This window comes from Python bivittatus, unplaced genomic scaffold, assembly GCF_059951505.1.
Source record: "Python bivittatus isolate LINGU-HERP-01145 unplaced genomic scaffold, Pbiv_v1 ctg000020_np1212, whole genome shotgun sequence".
In the NCBI taxonomy this organism is placed as follows: Eukaryota; Metazoa; Chordata; class Lepidosauria; order Squamata; family Pythonidae; genus Python; species Python bivittatus.
The window spans coordinates 1497002-1517350 of NW_028277030.1; positions in this window are offsets into that span (position 1 = coordinate 1497002).

The window sequence follows — 20349 nt, forward strand, 5'->3', positions numbered from 1 at the left end:
ATACTAAAGAGGGAGGTGGAGAGGGGCTTAATCTTAAGACAAATTATTCCATTTTCTTTTCTGTGACCTAAATGAGCTAATGACTTGACAGTGTGAGCACGCTTATTATACTACGAAAGGTTTTCATCGATGCCAACGAAGATCGGCAATTCAGGTATAGGGAGCCATAAGAGCTCACCATCTCTTAGCTAATCTATCTTGCAAAATTGTCAGGATAAAACAGGGCAGTCTCTTTAAGTTCCTTAGGAAATATGGCTTCAAAATGAAATGAATACATAACATTATTTTTAAGACAATAGTTAAATAAAAAGCTGTAACATTTGCAGTTTTACTGTACTGAGTACGTTTACTGTACTTTACTGAGGTGGTAACTTCAACATTAAAAAAACAGGGTATTCCTCAGTCCAGTGCAGCTATCTCTTCTAGAACCAGTGTTATAGACCACCATGACTAGTCATATCGGGCAACCAAAGCACAACCTCAATAAAGAGACAGTTTCTTTCATTTCCTCTTTCTTGGTATGCATCTTCTCCACTGTGGATTATCTGTTAGAAAGAGGAGTCATAACTGTGGGCGAAACACGTTATATGTATGTCTGGTGACTGGGCTTTAGATCAGAAACCAAAAATTAATGTCTAATAATAATCTCATCATGGTAGCAACAGTTGTAAGCTCAAGGACCAGTCTCAAGTCCATTTTTTTCAGTGCCATTATAACTCTGAACAGTCGCTGAACCAAGGGATATTAAGCAAGGACTACCTGTAATAACAATAATAGTTATGAGGATAATCTTACTGGCTCTCAGTTACAGGTACTCCTCAGCAACCACAATTGGGACCAGCAACTCCACTAAGTGCTGCAGTTGCTAAGCAGAAAATCACATGACTATGATGGACTTAGAATGTCACTTCCCATTTGGTTGTTAAGCAAGACATCATGTGACTGTGACTTGCAATTTTACTTCCATATTCTCCATTAACTCTGCTTGTCAGAAGTCAGTTGTGAAGCACACAAATGGCAATCATGTGATCACAGGATGCTGTGACGGTCATAAATGCAAGGACTGGTTGCAAAGCTCACCATCATAACTTTGAATGGTTGTTAAACAAGGCAGTTGGTAAGCGAGGACTACCTGTAGACCTTTAACCTTTTACTTAAAAATGGCTTTCTTGGCAAATGGCAGTCAATTATTGCAGTCAAGAATAAAGCCATATATACACAGAAATCAAAGCACTTATATAGGTTTATGCTCAGGATATCAGTACTAAACTTTTCCTTCTTGGAATCAAGTGCATACCTGGCTGTTCTCTTAATAGACTTGGAAGGCATCTGAGTAACGATACTCAGTAGCATGTGGGTTCCTGCCTTGCCAGCTTCATTGTTTACCATTCTCAGAGCTTTATGGACAATATAGTAGGTCAATGTTCTGATTTTTTATTGTGTGGTTTACCAGGCACCAAAAAGTTATTCTCTCACTGTATCCTGCAGTGGAAAGTCCTATCTGAAATTGTTTCTTCTGTGATTCAATCTGCAATCCTCATGAGATTCAGTTTAAAGTCTTCCTGATCCTCCAGCCCAATATTTTCATTCAAGTCCTTGTGATGTGCACCCTTCTTATGACAGCTATCCATCATCCAGATAATATAGACCATGGTCCCCAAACAAAACCTGTCCTGTTAACATCATTTCCATACCCATTCATGTAACTGTAGCATTCTTCTTCCCTGTCAAATCTTATTCCAGGGGACTGTAAAACTGAATGAAAATATCATCTAACAACTCCCCACATTTCTGAGCTTCCCTTTATAGAGCTTTGAAGCTTCAGGTAGCTGCTCTTGGCAGTATTTTTCATTTATTTATTTCATTAAATTTATATAGTCATCCACTCCAGCAGACTCTGGGTAGCTTACAACATCTAATATTAAGTTAAAACAATTAAAAACATAAACAAAACAAAACAGCCCAGACTAAACACAGCCATTAAAACACAGTGCAACACCCCAACACATTAACCCCAGGCCTGGGACCAAACCCAGGTTTTGAGGATTTTTTGGCACCCTAGGAGAGAGAGCGCTGTCCATATCTCTGGGGGATATTGTTCCAGAGGGTGGGGACCATGACAGAGAAGGCATGCTTCCTAGGTCCCACAAGATGGTAACATTTAATAGAAGGGACTTGGAGCACACCCACTCTGCCCAAATGTACTAGGTGGGCAGAAACAATGGGTCCTTGCCTAATGACTGCATGGGATTCATTTAATGACAGCAACAAGGACTGCCAGAACTGCTGTCACTGAACATGTCGCTGGTCATGTGATGTTTCTGTTAATGACCACTTCTTAGCAATGGAGTTGCCAGTCCAAATTAAGGTCATTGTGAGGACTACCTGTATTATTATTATTACTATTATTATTATTAATCCCACCTTTTTTATCTATAATTCAAGGCAGCAAACATACCTAATACTCCTGCCTCCTATTTTCCCTACAACAACAACCCTGTGAGGTGGGTTGGGCTGAGAGAGAGTGATTGGCTGTCAGGCCCAGCCCAAGAACAACGATGAGACAATCCAGTCCAATATAGTTCCTTTATTAGCTCGCTCCTAATAGACAGAATCTCACCAGACTAAGCCTGTGCTAAAGCAACTAGTGGATATACCCTGTGAGATGCTAGGGAGGGGCTGTCCTCATCCTCTTCGTCTTCCCACGTTCCTGCTGTGGACTGAGGAGGTGCTTGCTCTGGAATGTTCCCCCTCCCTCCTCATAACCTTGATCCTCCATTCCAGTATCTTCCTCGCTCATGCCATCCATTACACTGGCCCAAAGCCACTCAGCTGGCTTTCATGCCTAAGGGAGGCCAAGAACTCACAGTCTCCTGCTTTCTAGGCCAGCACCTTCACCACTAGACCAAACTGACTAGAATACAACAGCTGAATGGATGGAATATATGCAGTCGAAAGTGAGTAGTTTTATTCTGCATGGACATCAAAGGGAATAAACTTGGTGATGCTGACTAAAATAAGTAGAAGAGCAAATAATAGTACTGTCATTGTTAACAATCACCAATCAAAAAAAGATGTAGATTATGCTTTCCAAAAGGAAATAGCAGATCTGCCAAAGAGACATGAAACAGCAACAAAGTATTTGGGTCTTTTGTCTGTATGTAATAATAACAACAACAACAACCCCCAGTGAGGCACTACCTTGACGTGGTTGTGGGCCTTGCGTGCTCCAAGGAGGATGAGAGCTATGCCAGAGGCTCAACCATACTGGACAGGTCTCAGCAGAGGAGCCAGATGAAGAGTGTCTGTACCTAAACAATATGGTGAGATGTAATTTACAGAAACCTATACTGGATCGGTCATGGACTGGGTCAACAAGAACTATGCTAGGTATTCTAGTTCCTGGACATCTAGTGACAAGTGGGCTACAGGACTCATGACTGTTGGCTGAGCGACCAGGGCTAGCAGCTGCAGGACTACTGGAAGAAAAGTTCTTTACCCATCAGAAATATACGAAGACTGAAAACAAAGAAATAATGATCTGCTATTACAAATCAAATCCAAGGAGAAGACAATATCTGAAAAGAATGTACTGCTTCTGGAAAGAACAGCATCCAGAATCAGAAATAATAGAACAGAGTGTAGCAGATCAACGTCAATTTATAATACAAAATGAAGTATTCACAGATGTAGAATTGGAAGAACTGCAGAGGTCTACTCAGGGCAAAGAAATCGAAGCCTTGCCAAAAGTAGCTCAGACTGTAGAAACCAGGGGCAGTCGGCAGTAGAGGAAGCCAGCATAGCTACTGAATCGTTTTCATTTCCAAACCAGGCACCTTCTCCTCTGCCTTCTCCTCAGAAAGAAGAAACTGAAAAACAAGAGAAATTGAAAAACCTCTAACTGAAAAACAACTAACTGAAAAACAAGAGAAATTGAAACAAAGAATAACTGAGCATCTAGAACAGCACAAAGAGAACAGAATAAGGTTGCCTGCATTGAAGCTTGTTACAAAGAAACAGCTAGCACAAGTATTAAAAGATGCCAATACTGTAATAACAAATATAAGCACCAGCTCACTACAAGAAACAAACCAACTAATGAACAGCACAGCTGCAATTCTAACTGAATACCTTGGATGTAAAATCAACAAACAAGAAAAAAACCCAAACAGTGCACTACCAAAATGGAAGATCAGGCTGGAAAATAAGATCAGCATGCTAAGATCAGATGCAAGCAAGCTGAAGAACAAGACCAAACAATACCTGATCAAGAAATATCACCTAGAAACAAGGAAGATCAAAGAAGCACTGGAAATAATAAAAGCAGCAAATAACAGCCATAGCCAAAAAGATCAGTAGATAAGAAGCTCGAATTGCTCATTACAAGCAGAATCTCCAATTTCAGTCAAATCAGAAGCGTTTCTACCAATCCATCAATGGAGAGACTGCAATGAACCAGTGTTTTTTGTCAACACCTGACAAAAAAAGGAACAGTGCAGTTCTGGGCGCAGCTATGGGACAAACCCAAAGAAATACAACAAGAATGTAGTCTGGATAAAGGAGGTAGATAAGAATAAAAAAGAAGCTGAAATGAAAGGACTTGTAATAACAGCAGAAATGGTGGAGAAAAGGGCAAGGAAGATCAAGAATTGGTCAGCACCAGATGAACTGCATGGTTTTCGGTTGAAACGTCTGGCTGGTCTGCACCCACTCATTGCTAAGCAGTTTAACAACATACTGCAAGGAGGTGAAATTGAAGATTGGTTAACATCTGGAAAAACCTAACTGATAATGAAAGATCCAATGAAGAAGCAGCACCAGGCAACTACAGGCCAATTACTGGCTTACCAACAACTTTCAAATTGCTAATTGGGGTGTCACCTAACACCCCAGATTTAACAATTGTTGATAAGAAAGACAAAAAGTCTGGATAATGGACATTGCAATACCTGGAGACAGCAGAATAGAAGAGAAAGAACTGGAGAGAATCACAAGCTATAAAGACCTGCAAATAGAAATAGAACGACTGTGGCAAAAGAAAGCAAAGATAGTACCAATAGTTATAGCTGCTTTGGGTGCAATCCCAAAACATCTGGAGTACCATTTGAAGACCATCAGCATTGACAAAATCACCATCAGTCAACTGCAAAAGGCAGCTTTACTTGGAACAGCTTACACCCTGCGACGATACCTTTAACACCATCAAACACCATCTGCTTATCCCAGGTCCTTGGGAAGGACTCAATAGGTGGATAAAAATGCCAAATCCAGTCTAAACATCTGGCTGACTGCCATTAACCACCATCATCATCATCATTAGCAGTAGTAGTAGTATTTAGCGATAAAGGGGGGATTTAATTTCTTAATATCAGCCGGGGGACTGTTTGTGGTAGAAAGCACAGGAAGAGCAGCTATCCTTGATTTCAGACCAACTAATAGAGGTGATTTAGTGAAGAAAGTAGAAGTACTGTAGCAGAAACACTGAGAAAAATGTATAATGTAGTGCTGAAGGTTTTGAATGTAAGAGAAATTAAACCTGAGTATATTCAAATATGTGTATTTGCTTCAAATGCTTCAAAAAACAAACAAACCAGTTTTTATAAAATCATGGAATGGAAAGTTTGGAAGGGACCCCCTGCCTGGCTCAACTACTGGCATTGGCTCTACATAAACCCAGAGCAGTGATAAACAGGAGTCCATGTCAGGAGAAACAAACGGGAGAAGGAAGGAACTTCTAGCTGACCTTGGCTAGTCTTCAAAAGCTAAGCTGAACTGGAGATTATTAGTACATGGAAGGGAGAGTACCAGGAAATTCCAGGGCTGGAGTCTAGAGCAGGAAGACAAAAGGGCCCTGAAAAAGGGCATTTTTGTATCGTTGCCAGGAAAATGGATATCTCCATATAGTCACCAGAAGTTAAGCTCAGCTTGAGGGAGAATTGATCTTATCATTCTTTTATTACCAGAAATTATCATGGATTTGGCAAATGAATCTTCTTTCATTTTTAAAACCAAGTTACCTCTTTACTATGTTTTGGAAATGCTGTAGGGAACATAACATGTCTTATTCAGCAAAGCATCTGACAACGAATCTCATGACTTTCTGATTAGAAAACTAGTTAGGTTTGGGCTGGAGGGCATGGCAATTAAGTGGATACACAGAGGGCCTGAAAATTATACCCAGCATTCATCAAAGATTCCTCATTAAACTGGAACAAGGTATTTAGTGGTATGCCACAAGGTTGAGTTCTGGGGCCAGGATGCTTTAACATTTTCATTAATGATTTGAATTATGTAGGGGAAGGAATGTTCATCAGATGGACAAATGATACAAAACTGTGTGAGACAGAAGACTGAAACAAAATTCAAAAGAATCTTGTTAGATTACAGAAATGGGTTGAAAATAACAAAATGAAATTAAGAAAAACAAATGCAGAGTTCATCCCTTAGGGCCGAAATTAAAAGCATTGGCACCAAATAGGGGATTCTGGCTTGCCAATCATACCTGCAAAAAAGATCTTGGAATATCATTGGTTGCAAGCCACTTATCACGCAGTAGTGTAACATGCTTGCAAAAAATCAAATACAATAAACAAGTCAAGTTTTTGATGCATCAACAATAGCGTAATTCAGAAATCACAGAAATAACCATTCTATCTTATTTTGCACCAGTCCATCTTACCTCAACTACTGTATCCTACTTAAACATTTGCTGGCCATTTCGCTTTTGGGCAGAAACCAGGTAACTGGTTTTCATAGTTCGTGCTGGGGAAAAAACCCTTAACACTCCCAGCCTCAATCCCACTCCTGCCTCTCCCTGGAAGAGGACAGTGGTTTTTGAGTCACGACATTCTCTATCAGCCAGCCCACTGACTGAGATTAGGGAGTGGAAGCCAACTTCACTACCTTTGTCAAAAAGCAGCCTGTTGCATCTGATGGATGGCTGATCCCCAGTTCAGAGCAGCAAACTGCCCCCCGCCCCATACACTCCTTTTCTAATACATCCAGTAAAATTCTCTCTCTGATAACATTTTGCTGATAAATACTATAGAAAAGTGCCACATGATCTGGACCCAATCGTGTTGACATATTTGCATAGATAAGTGCCAATATTGGTGAAACATCTGTAATCAGAGTTAACAGTGGGCCATAATTTGTGTTTCTAGCGCAGGGAAGCTGCTGCCTTCAGCTATTCAAATGTGGCCTGCTGTTCACTCCTCTGCATTATCGCACTGGATTTGGCATTTTTGGTTAAATCAGTGAGTGGGGCAGCTGTTTTGGAAGAGCTGGGCACAGCCTTCGGTTTTATTTGGCCAGTCTTATGGCAGGGTAAGCTTCCATGTTTGATTTTTTTCAGAGAGATCTCATGATTGAGTGCAAAAAAGCCTATTCCCCCTGAAGCACCTGTAAGCAGGCCACAGATAAGGTATATAGGCTGAAGAGGAAGAAAGCCATGTGTGTGTCTGTGTGTGTTTGTGTGTAATGCAGGAGGTGTCTCTTCAGATTCTGCAGACCGGAAGTAAATTGTGAGAGGAGAGCAAAGAAGCAGGGAGTCCAGACCATCCATGACTGAGCGCTAGAGGAGGGCAGAAGAGAAAAAGTAGCTCTGGGAAGGTTGCAGTGCAGAACCTGAAGGGAGGGAGGGTTGACTAAAGGGAACACAAGCTAGCGAAGAAATGAAGGAGTTGTAGCGAGAAGGGAGGAAGCAAAAGAAGTTTGCAGCTTGCAAGCTAAGAAATGCTAAGGTATTATTTAGGATTTCACTTTGGCACTTTGTTATAAAGACACAGTATCTTTGTTATTATTTTACACTCAGACTACATCATCTCATTACGGGGAACAGCAGTAAGTAGGAATAAATAACACCTTAGTTGATGGTCTGGTTCTGTGTGTGTTTGCATCAGTCCCTATCCTTAACCACCTTCTGACAAGCCCCCCAAAGTCTTTTCTTAGGGATGGGCCACTATAAGATAGCTTCTGCCTTGGCTCTAGAGGGTTACAAGAACCAAAGTGACACCATGTTGAGAGAAGCGAGAAAGTGACTAATAACCCCAGAGGAAGTGGTGTACTGCACAGGCACAAGCAAGCTGAAATCAGCAAGGAAGGAGAGTGACCCTCAAGCAGCAAGTCTTGCTTCACCCAGCCACAATGACAGCCAACAACCATGATGGAAATGGCGGCTGTGGCGGGGGACGTGATTGAGGGCTGCTGGCATGAGCTTCAATGAAGGACTGTACAAAGGGCTTCTCAGAACACCCCAACTGTGCACACAAGCATCAAACTTCTCCAACACCCCTTACATACCTGGCCAGTGCTGTAGTAGGGCTTGGTGAGTATGCATGTGTGAGTTTGTGTAGCTTAAGAAAGTGTAATCACTAAAGCTAAGAGGTTAACAGAGAATCTCTGTGTGCTATATTTACTTATTTACTTATTATTGGAATATATTTCATGTGCTCTAATAGGGTAAGTTTAGATAACCAGGAATCTGAAAGAGACTTCACCCTGCCCCAGGATTTAAAGGCTCTAACTAAGAAGCTTGATTTAATAGGTTGAACACCAGAAAGAATGTGGGGTGGGGTTACCTTTTGGAACTCCTGCAATGGTTAAGAATGTATTTGGAAAAAACAACAACCTGAGATTGTATGATGAAGAGAGTCTGCATAAGTCAGCCCCATGAAGAAAAGAAAAAGATGCATAATTCCCCATATAACTAGGGACCAGGGTACTGGATGGACTATTTAAGCTATTACAAACCTTGTTGATCACTGAGATCATTGGGGGAGGACCTGCTGCACGTGCCAAAAAATTGCAGGATCCTATGTTGCAGTCACACAAGCTGTTGTGGCATTCTCTAGAATGGTCTCCCCTGGCAGGTTGTGAAGGCCGACTGTTCATTGCTCCTTTAGCTGCTATTTAAGATGGAGCTCTTCACCCAAGCTTTGTCACTATGAAAGTTGGAGGAATGCTTGTAATTTCTAGTACTTTTTGTTTGTTTGTTATGGTATGTGTTTATCATCTTGTTATATTAAATACACCTAGATGTTTTAATGTTTTTGTTATTCTTTTTTTGTGATGTATTTTATTTCTGTATACTACTTCAAGGTGTTACTGTATCAGAAGCCCTAGAAGAATATGGAGGAGGAGGAGGAGGAGGCGGCGGCAGCACAGAGCTGCAGTAGCAGCAACATGCATTCAAGAAAAAAAATACATATAAAGCCCAGTTTTAGTAAGTCCTAATTCTGGTCTTCCTTCCAAAGTCAAAATTCCCTGAGTCCTGTGAGCAACTGGTCCTGAACAATCTTTCACCATTTTTGTTCACACTCTCAAGGAATAGTCAGTACATTGGGTGGTGAACATGTTAACTTGAATAACTGTCTAGTTCCTTCTTATAGCTGGGCTTATGAAAGCATGCAAACAATAATGTAATTATTTCACTGAAAAGAAAACACCTGTAAGATGTCTGAGACTTCCATTGCTTTATATCAGTCTTTAGGGAGGGATTTGTGCAGGTGTATTGTCTCTGTCCCTCAGAATTCCCTCAACCGGGGTGGTAAACCTTCCCACCTAAAGGTTCAGTTCTATAAACCAACTCATCTTTAGCCTCTTTTTTCAACTGTGGTATGTGTGGCTTTGTTTGGACAGCTGTTGCTCACTCTGAATCCCTCAATGATAATCAAGGTAAGGCCAAGCTGGGAATTTTAAATATGTGTGCAGGAGTAATATTGCCACTTTGACATTGTGGTTTACTTATAGAACACTTGATAGTTTCAAGCCATCCAGTTACTTTGCTCTGCAAAGGCTTTCAATCCGTGTACAGCTGAATGTACTGCAGGGCCAATCTGCATGAGCATTTTATTATAATATTATAATACTGTACATAGCTGACTTGTAGAGCATGTGACACTTTACTGACCTGTTCTCCTGGTGCTGTTTGCTCTTTTATATTCTGTTTTCCCTTAGCTTGATTTTATTACCTCTTTTTCAATACCAGTGCTATCAAATTATGTGTATTCCAACCAAGTAAAACCTAGCTACAGTGAAAACCCTTAATGGTACCGTGGTATATGATTTAAAGTTTAGAACCAGTTGAAACATTGCTCTTCACTTTCTCTTTAGATCAAGGCTGGAAGAAGGCATTTGCAGGAGAGAGGGTTTTTTGCAAGTACAAAATTATGCATCTTTATCCTTAATTTAAATTCTACATTTCTGCACAGCAGCAGAGCTGTACTGATAATTATTTCACTAACTTAAAAAAAAGAGCAAGTTGACATGCCAGTAGGAATGCAGAAGAAATTGAAAATGTGTTCACTGGATTCACTGGGGAAGTGAATTTACAACTCCACTTACTGCTCATGTAAAAGACCTGCATTCCCATTTTAAAAAAAGTGTAAGGCTTCAGTCTCTTCAAATCCCCCTACTTCCCCTTTAGATATAATAATATGCATTGGTATAAGAAACTAGGTTATGTTATAAAGATAACACATTGCATTTATTAGCCTAGACCCACCAAGCAGCAGTTTTGTTTGGTTAAATACTGGCCCTGTGGTTCCTTAGCAGCAAAAAAGGTCTTTATCAGTGGAGGCATCACCCAGGTGCTCCTGTAGGGCCTGGATAAGAGGTTTGGCATGAAGAAGACTAGTTCAGTTGCAGAAACAAACTCTGCACTTTGAAATGTTAAGAAGACACATGGTCACATGTATTATTATGTCATACATGGCTATCTGCTGCTGAAGATGCTGCTTGAACATCAAGTAGCTGAAATTCTGTGGATAGGAAGTTGCTGTGAAGACAAGTACCAACGTCGGTGGGGCTCAGCATCCATCACCCCTTCCCATTCCAGTAGATGCTATTAGTGATCTTATGGCACTTGTCCACAAGAATTCTGGTGACAATTTTGGAACCAGCTGAGATAGTCTTGACGTTGGCCTTTTACATAATAGTTGCAGTTAGTGAACAAAGTAGCTGTTGCTGAAAAAGAGCACCAGACAGTCACACGTTGGTCCCTCTCCATAACCATGAAGCCCCAGCTGAGAGTTGGATGCCCACACAGCCAGCTCCCCATCTTGCAGTTACGACCATGCTAGCATCCTTTGCTGTATCAGCCAAATCCAGCGCTTTAATCTGTAGCAGTTCCCTCTTTCCTACAGCAGCAGAACTCCCTCCAGTCTTTTCCCCCGTCCACCAATGCACCATTCCACTTGGACCACTGAGGTGAGGTGAATGCTCTGCCAGGGCCTGCTGGTTGCAGAAATGCCCATACTTCATCTCTCCACCACTGATACAGGAGGGGCGTCGCCTGCCTGCTGAAGGTGGCATGCAGGGGACTCTGGTAGCCAAGGACCATGACGAGGTGGAGGAGGCATTCAGCATTTGCCTCTGTAATGAAGGCTTAATCATCCAAAGTTATCCTTACCTTTGGACTATCCTGTTCCTTCCCTTCCCCATCCTGCCTCCTGCCTCCACAGCTGCGTCAGTCACAATGCAGGAAACCTGCTTGAGAGCAAATGGTCTTCCGCTAGTAGTCTGCACAGGTGACCCTTAAAAGTAAAAAACACAAGGCATTAAAATCAGAATGTTTGATAATATGTAAATTAAAAGGTACTTTACCAATAGTTTTAAAGCTGTATGTAACAAATGACAGTCAAACATTCCAGTAATTAAATATTTTCACCCAAAATTTGGAGAACTATATGTTGAGTGATGTCTTCTTTGTTAATAGTGATTAGTGATTAATTAAGCAAGCAAAACTTCTGAAAGGGATAGATATTACAATATGCCATTTAGACCTTGTCCAGTGTGCTAATACAAAGGGTGGATTGTTTCAAATTTTAGACAAATTGAAATAATTTATCTGCATTATGTTAAGAACTTACAGTACATGATTGTAACATCCATCATTTCATAAGACTCTAGCAGCAAGATAGTTTATTGCACCTTAAATATTAAATATTATATAATTAAATATTAAGTACAGTAATACTCATTTTACCTGTAAGCGTCTTATCAAAATGTCCTTCCAAAAAGTTTATCTAATACATATCTCTGCAGTCGCAGCAGAAATCTAATCTCTCCAGAGACTGCTGTTTAAAGCCTCACTGTTTGCAGCTACTATTTCAGTTTATTTTACAGGACCTAGAATTATGGTTGGTCGCACGGTCACCCAGACTGGATTTGGCATTTTTGTCTACGTATTGAGGCCTTCCCAAGGATCTGGAATAGGCAGATGTTGTTGTTTAATAATATTACAGGTATCGTTGCAGGGTGTAAGCTGTTCCAAGTAAAGCTGCCTTCTGCAATTGACTGATGGTGATTTTGTCAATGCCGATGGTCTTCAAGTGGTGCTCCAGATGTTTTCGGATTGCACCCAAGGCACCTATTACTATTGGTACTATCTTTGCTTTCTTTTGCCACAGTCGTCCTATTTCTATTTGCAGGTCTTTATATTTTGTGATTTTCTCCAGTTCTTTCTCTTCTATTCTGCTGTCTCCAGGTATTGCAATGTCCACTATCCAGACTTTTTTGTCTTTCTTATCAACAATTGTTATGTCTGGGGTATTGTGTGGCAAGTGCTTGTCACCATTGTTGCTACTTTGTCATGCTGTTGTTAGTAGTCAGTCTGTGCGATCTTCTTGCAGCAGCTCACTAGGTGGTCCACAGTTTCTTCAGCTTCTTTGCAGAAGCAGCATTTGCTGTCTGTTGCTGTCTTCTCAATTCTGGCTTTGTATGCATTTGTTCTTAAGGCTTGGTCTTGTGCAGGCAGAATTAGCCCTTCTGACTCTTTCTTCAACCTTCCTACCCTTAGCCATCTGCTTTGCCTGCTAGTTCTTTTGTATACTGGCCATGTAATACTTTGCCTTGCCATGTCTCTGTTCTGTTCTTCATTTGGTCTTTCTTATAGGCCAATTTGGTCTCTCTGGTATTCAGGAAGCCTTCATGGTGTACTAGCTTCAGTCCATCTTCTTCACTGCCCTTCAGATATTCTTCCAATGCCCTTTTTTCTTCTTCAACTGTCTGGTGTCCTTGCAACATTCCACGCCCACCTATGCTCCTTGGTAAGTAGAGTCTGTCAACATCACTGCGTGGATGAAGGGCGTGATTCATTGATATTTTTCTGGTCTTCCTATCCAGGGCTTCTAGTTCTGCTTGAGTCTAGTCCACTGTATCTGATGATTGGAATTGCCCAGGTGTTAATTGCCTTGATGGTATTTCCTCCACTGAGTTTGGACTTTAAGATCTTCACTCTCATGATGTATTCACTGTTAATCTTCTTCTTGACTTCAGTGTGCTTGATGTTGTCAGCCTGAAGGATGCCCAAGTATTTGTAGTGATCTTCTTCATCCAGACTCTTGATGTTATTTCCATAGGGCATCTTGATTCCTTCAGTTTTCATTATTTTCCCCCTGTTGATGGTAAGGGTGGCACATTTGCCCAGTCCAAACTCCATTGCAATATCTTGGCTGTACATTCAAACAGTAATGGACTTAGAATTATTATTATTATTATTATATTTTTATCCCACCTTTTTTATATATACCTCAAGGCAGCAAACATACCTAATTCTCCTGCCTCCTATTTTTTTTCATCACAACAACAGTCCTGTGAGGTGGATTGGGCTGAGAGAGTGACTGGCCCAAAATCACCCAGCCGGCTTTCATGGCTAAGGGAGGACTAGAACTCATGGTCTTCTGGTTGAGCCCAATTTAATTTTATGATTAAAAGACTAATACAGAAACCATTGGCATCTCATTTCCCACCCCAGCATATAACTGGAGATTTCCTACAGGTGGTCTTATTTATTTTATTTATTTATTTATTTATTTTTATCCTATAATGTCAATGTATTCCTTGAGTATGTTGAAAAAACATCAGGGAAATTAAAAATTCTACTAGAGTATGGTCAGTTTTGGAACAAGTGGAAATGCCTTTTGATTCAACACTTTAGAGGCTTTCCCTTTAAAACTGAACATATTATGTGTGTAGAAATAGAGGAAGTAATTCTAAGCATGGGGAGTGGGCAAGAGATGAAATGTTCTCATGATGTTGTGACACAAACTCCACCCCTTATATATTTTCAGGTGACATTTCACCATTTGGGTAGCAGCATGGTTAGTAATGGATGCCCATGAAGGTAATTACTAACTTAGAAGGATCAGAGCCAAACATTGTGTAGCATATGGGAGTTTGCTGGATATTGAACACCCAGAAGGCTTGGATGAAAAATAATCATTTGTTTCTTTTTATGGTGATAAAAATGTGTGAACTGTAGTCATAGAAATAGATCATAGCAGCAAAAATGAGATCAAAATCAAAACATTAACTGCACTCTAAGGGTTTACTTTTAAATTTGGATGTATTCAAATAAGTTTGTAGCCAGCTTTTCCACCCAGAGGACACTCAGGAAGGTTAACAACTAAAATTAGCAGATCTGGGTTAGAAAACCCCAGATGATTCCTAGGTGTCAGCAAAGAGATGCAGAAAGTCCTAACTCTGCTCCCCTTTAGAACTGTCTGGATTCTTGCAGCCCTGATTTGTTATCCCCAGAGTAAAGCCACATTTCCTGGCCAAAAAATTAGCAATCTTTGAACTCAAATATCACTCTTCTCCAAGAAGGACTGAACCTTTTCCCCCCCTCCAGATGAGAGACAGCTGTGCAATCCAGGGGAAGGGGGGATGCCGCTGTTCCATCAGCAGCCCCCCCAGGCCCCAAAACTCTTTCTCCCTGTGGGGTCTGAAGTGCTGCATCCAGTACAGCATCCCTCTTGACTATGACATTTGGGACTTGGAAACTTTTAAGGATCATTTCTGTCCGCTCCATCTGCCTGTCTTTTGCGCCTCTTCTCCATTTACCACTTCCTTGGGAGACAGAATGAGCACGGAGGTCCTCCAAAGATAGCTGGAGCCCACTAGCTACTGCAACCAACTGGTGGTTATTGTGGGCCATGGTGGGATGCCTGAGTGAGCATTTTGCTGCTGCTCTTAATTTACTGGTGTGTCTGGTGTGTCTTAATTTACTGGTGTGTTCCTGAATGTGCATATTTATATCTACATTTTGCTGTAAGCTATGTTGAGCTGTTTTGGGAAAGGGAATGGTGGGGCGGAAATATTCCTACTTGACAAGAAGAGAGACAAGGATTTAGCGTGATTGATTTAACTTGATTGTTATGCCTTTTGCCAGCACCAGATTAATTGGTGGAAGCCAAGGATTTTAATAACTCCCTACTATCCAAGACAGAAACGGCTTCATCTTTGGGCAGTGTCAATTTTAAAATATGCCACTGAATACCATTTAAAGATGAATTTCAAGGATGATAGTTTACTTATGCTCCTCTTTTAAAATGATGGCTACATACCACATTCTTTTTTGCATGTTTTTCTTGAGCATAAGGACATGTATGCCATGGACGGTGTAAAGCTTTTGTTTTGTTTATTTGATTTCTCAGCCAGAATTCAAACTGGCTGCAGAAGGCCGTATGGCTGCAGTCCAAGAAGCGGGGGGGGGGGGGGGGAGGAGAGGGGAATCATTTTGAGACGTTCTAAATTCCGTTCCAGAGTAAACAAATATGCTTTTAAGGAAGCCTTGGGACTTTAGATATCTACCCTAAATACAGCAATTTTGCAGCACCAATTATTATTGCTCCCTTCAAATATATATCACATTTGAACCATGGAAGGTCTGATACCTTGCAGAGGAGATTTGGTAGACCGTTCCAATAAGATCCCCTCAATTTAAAAAATTCCTGCTTTACAGGCAAATCTTGAGATTGCATCTTTGAAAATCTCCGTCCGTGATTTATTTGCATTGACTGGTTGCTCTAGAATTGCACAAGCATCCCTACATAAAAATTGGATTGAGATGGAGATGGCAATCTCCATGGCAAATCATTGCACAAAAGGGAAGTGTCGTTCACACAGATACAATTTCCGTTTGAAGACATTGGAGAGAGAGAGAGAGAGAGAGAGAGAGAGAGAGAGAGCGAGCGAGAGAGCTGTTTTCGTCCAAATTGGAAGAAGTCTGGCAGCACCTCTTCAAACTAACGCATTTTCTTAAAAGGCATAATGTAGCCTTTTAATAAATGTGTTAGTCTGAAAAGGCACTACCAGATTCTTCGAGTTGTTTATTTCCATTTGATGGCTGTTTGAAAGGAAGAACCCTGAATTATTAGGTTGTCATTCTCAGGGATTTCTTCAGATTTTTGTGCTATGTTACTGTACATCAGAAAAGCCTGCTATCCCCACATATCCCAAAATAAATAACCTAATTTATGTGCAATTCACAAATACCATCAGATCACTAATCTTCCAGAAAATACATAAATCAAATGTGAGTTGGACTCTTCATAGTGGCAGTATATTCTCACCTTGTGCATTTACTGAGAAATTAGGCCTCTGTGAATTAGCAGTGTCTGATTCAAACAGTAGATTCAAGCTTCCAAAATGGCTTGCTTCAATTTGATTTTGCTCTTTGAGGCAAAATTATTTAGTTTTATTTAAAATTTGGTTTGAAATTTTGTTTAATTGTGTGCCCAGTGGGCTGGGCTGTTGACTTAGATGGTCCAAAGAATGGGCAGACGTGTCACTGCTTGTTCCTCCTGTGTCAGCCTGTCTACTGTGCCCAGTACCATCTCTTAATTCTAACTGGCATTATCTCACAGTGCCATTCTCCTTCTTGCAGCCTTCTCCACCTTGCCTGATCATCAAAGCTGACCCAAGAATGTGTAGTGGTCACACAGATATGAATTCATAATTGAGAGACTGTGCCAGACAAGCCAGTGGGCTTTGGCAAACAAGCAGATAATGTTGCTGGCAGAAGCAATCAGCTGGCACAGAGAAAGTGCCAATCACAGTGGAAGATAGTGGAATTGGCAGGCAGGTGGGTGGGTGGAAGCAGTAAAGGCAGGCAGTGAAACTGGCAGAGATGGGCACACTGGCAAAGAAACACACAGTGCCAAGCCAAGTTCATGATTGCACAAAGAGATGTACAACAAGTGGGCCTTGGCAGGTATGGGAAAAGCAAAACAAAGACACACCCACCCATTTCTTGTACTCTTGCAGTCAACAGTCCAGCTGGATCATTATGACAAGACAGGTACAGAGAGATAGATATTCTTCAATCACAGTGATAGATCCCACAACTGAATAGACCCAGCAAAGAGGCAATAGTTGAGTGGCTCTCCTTCTCAGGCTCTTTTGAAACAAAGTCACTGCAGAAGCAAGCCAATTCTAGCAGAGAATGAGAGAAGGAATAGCAGCACGAAGAAGCAAGAACACAGTTCATCCTAAAGTGGAACTGAGAGTCAGAGGATTTACAGAGCTGATGAAACTTATTGGCCAGTTGGTCATGTCTGCTCAAAGAATCCATCATCCCCCCTCAACTTTCTCCATTGCAGGAGCAACTGGTATATTACTGTATTGCCAAGATTAGAAGCACCAAAAACTCAATTAAAGCATCAAATTGATTTAAATTGGCGGCCTACAATTAAATTCAGCTCTTAGAATGGACTTAATTCAGAAAGTCAATTGGATTCGTAAATTCAGTTGGGGCACCACCTTATGAGAAGTCAATAATCTGCAATAAGTATATTTTTCAAACTTTAGTATAACTTTTTTCCATATAGATATAAAATATTTCAATGTAAAATAATTTAAACAAATTAAGCAGTCACTTTTCTTATCATGGAATGTCCCCCAATTGTAATGCCCTACGGTTCCTTTCCTTTTTGAGTCTTACAACTTTTGCAAACCATCTGCTCCTTGGTGTTATCTCGCTCACTTCCTTGAATAAAGAACTTATCAAGAGGCCTTAAATTAGGCTGTTTTCTGAAATCCTTTTGATGTAAACATTATGCTTCAGGCGCCTCTAGACTCTATGAACTATGTTTATAGCTGTTATACAAGAATTATAGAAATAGTAAAATCATTATTAGTTTGTACAACTCCATTATAAATTGCAGTCAATGTCAAGTAGAATTAACATTCCTGAAGTAACTAATGTTAAAAGATCTAAAATCAAGCTCTTCTCTGGAACCTTTCGAAGTAAAACATTCTATTTACGACCCCTCCGGATTCATGGAATTAATGCTTTTTTTCCTTTATTTTGTGACCCCATAATGGACAAATTCTCCTTGCTCCTCATCCCCAATCTTTGCATTCTAACCTTCAAAATAATAAACCCAGGAGGACATGGCAAACCTGGTTAAATGTCTCCTCCGATCTTCTTTTGAATAAAGGCGCAGGCATTGTGTGAATGGGACTTCTCTATATACAGGATTCCAGTATGACTGATAGTTAATTACTACATAACATAAATATTAACTGTGTGCTAAAAGAGGAGCATCTGGCTTGTATCATGATAGGAGAGAGGAGATCTTGCTCTCTAATACTAGGAAGAGGATTTCTAAGAAGTTTCTAAGCAAGGAAAAAGTCTCAGAAAGGACTGTACATGTTCAGGGGCTATGAAAAGCTGCCCAATAGCTAGAGGTAAAACATAGGAAAATAGTGAAACAGAATGATGATGAGGGATGGGGGAACGGCTGGTTGATTGAAAATCTAAGCAGAAGCGAAATATTTTTGTTGCAAATTCCACTTACCAGGGAATAAGTTAATATTTTATTTCTAGCTGTATTAGACTTAAGTTATCCTCAGCTGTGGGGTCTGGTATTAAAATGTCTTAGGTTCTGCTACCCATTATGTTGGAAAGGTGTTCAGGTGATCATTAGCAGATGAGATGGGTGTGGTGTTTATTGACTTTTTCAAGCTTCTGCCCACACTCTGCTCCTCCCTCTGGTCAGTCCTGGCTGTTGTAACTTTGCTTTTGTTTCCTGAAACAGCTGGAGACCCATGCTACCCAGTGGTCTTTCACATCATCATGAGAGCTGCAATTTTCAGCACATGGATTCCTTTTCTGTTCCTCTGGCAACTCTGCTCTAATTGCATGTAAATGGTTCCCTGACACATGAATGTCCCCCTCATATAACATGTACAGAATGAGGGAAGGAATCAGGCTGGTTAAACTAAATAGTAGTTTATCAGAATTACACAAAATCAATAGACCGTTCAGTAATATATACAGAATTTTTTTTGAGTGAAATAACTGGCCATGCCATAGCAAACACATTCATCCAGAGAACGTCAGCTCAAAAAGCATGTTCAGTTTGACTGAGATACTCAGATCTAATTCAAGGTGGAATAGGGATTGGCAATGTGGGCAGAAAATTTCATACTGATAATTCCATCCACCCAATGGAATTGGGTGGATGGAATTATCAGTATGAGTGGTTGAATGGGTGGTTGGCACCTTAACTCAAGGGTGGAGACATGCTTTTAAAGTTCTAAATACAGTAGCTTGGATTCGGGGTACTAAGCGGGTTGTTTTTCCATATAAACTACCCAATTCTTTAATACCTGAAGGAAAGCTATTCTGACTACATCTGAGAGCAGACTGGTTAAGACCCAGGAGAGATCCCTCCCTCCAAGTGCATTCAAACCATGTAAACTCTCCTTTAAAACTCTGCTCCTTCTTTTCTTCTCTTTTTATCCTTGATTAAAGCATTTTTATTTGGACAAGGTTTTAATTTGTCTGGGTAGCTAATAGTTGATGTGTTTTATTAGTATCCATCTGCTAACTATCGTCTCTTATATTATTTCAACTTTAGTTTTAGAATATATCGTTATAAAATTAGACAGGTGCCCCAGATACTGCTTTTGGCACACTGGCAGCCAGTGCAGCTTCTATAAACAGCAATGTAATATGAAAGTACTAAGACTGGCAAGTGAGCAGAGAGGTGCTGCACTCTAGACCAGCTGAAACTTTTGGGTGGTCTTTTGGGTGGTCTGGAGCAGCCCCATGTAGAACAAAATATAGTAACCTAATTGGGAAGTGACAATGGCAGGAGTGATCATCCTGAGGCCAACCTGTTCAAGGTAAGATCACAACTGGCACTCTAGGGCAAAGTTTCTCCTGGCCACAGCTTCCATCTGTGCCTTGAGTAGAAGCTGTGAGTCCAGGAGGACTTCCAGGTCAGAAAGCTGCTCTCTCTTTCTTATCAAGCATCAAAGATGATATAATTCTTGAATCAGAAGGCTTCTGAGATGTACTATTTTGTATCATAAGGATATTGATGATATCTTACCCTGAACCATCACATGATCGCTTCCAGCAGTTTCATGTAGAGGTTAAACATCTATTTATGGATGTTTAATGGAACTTCGCCTACCTGGAGAAGCAAAGAAGTCCTGAAGGTCATATCCATAGGCATTCACAGGAAGGTACAAGAAGGGTAATCAACAAAACATGTGTGGTGATACTTCCCCAATATAATCTATGGTGACATCTTGACTCTTGAATCAATTCAA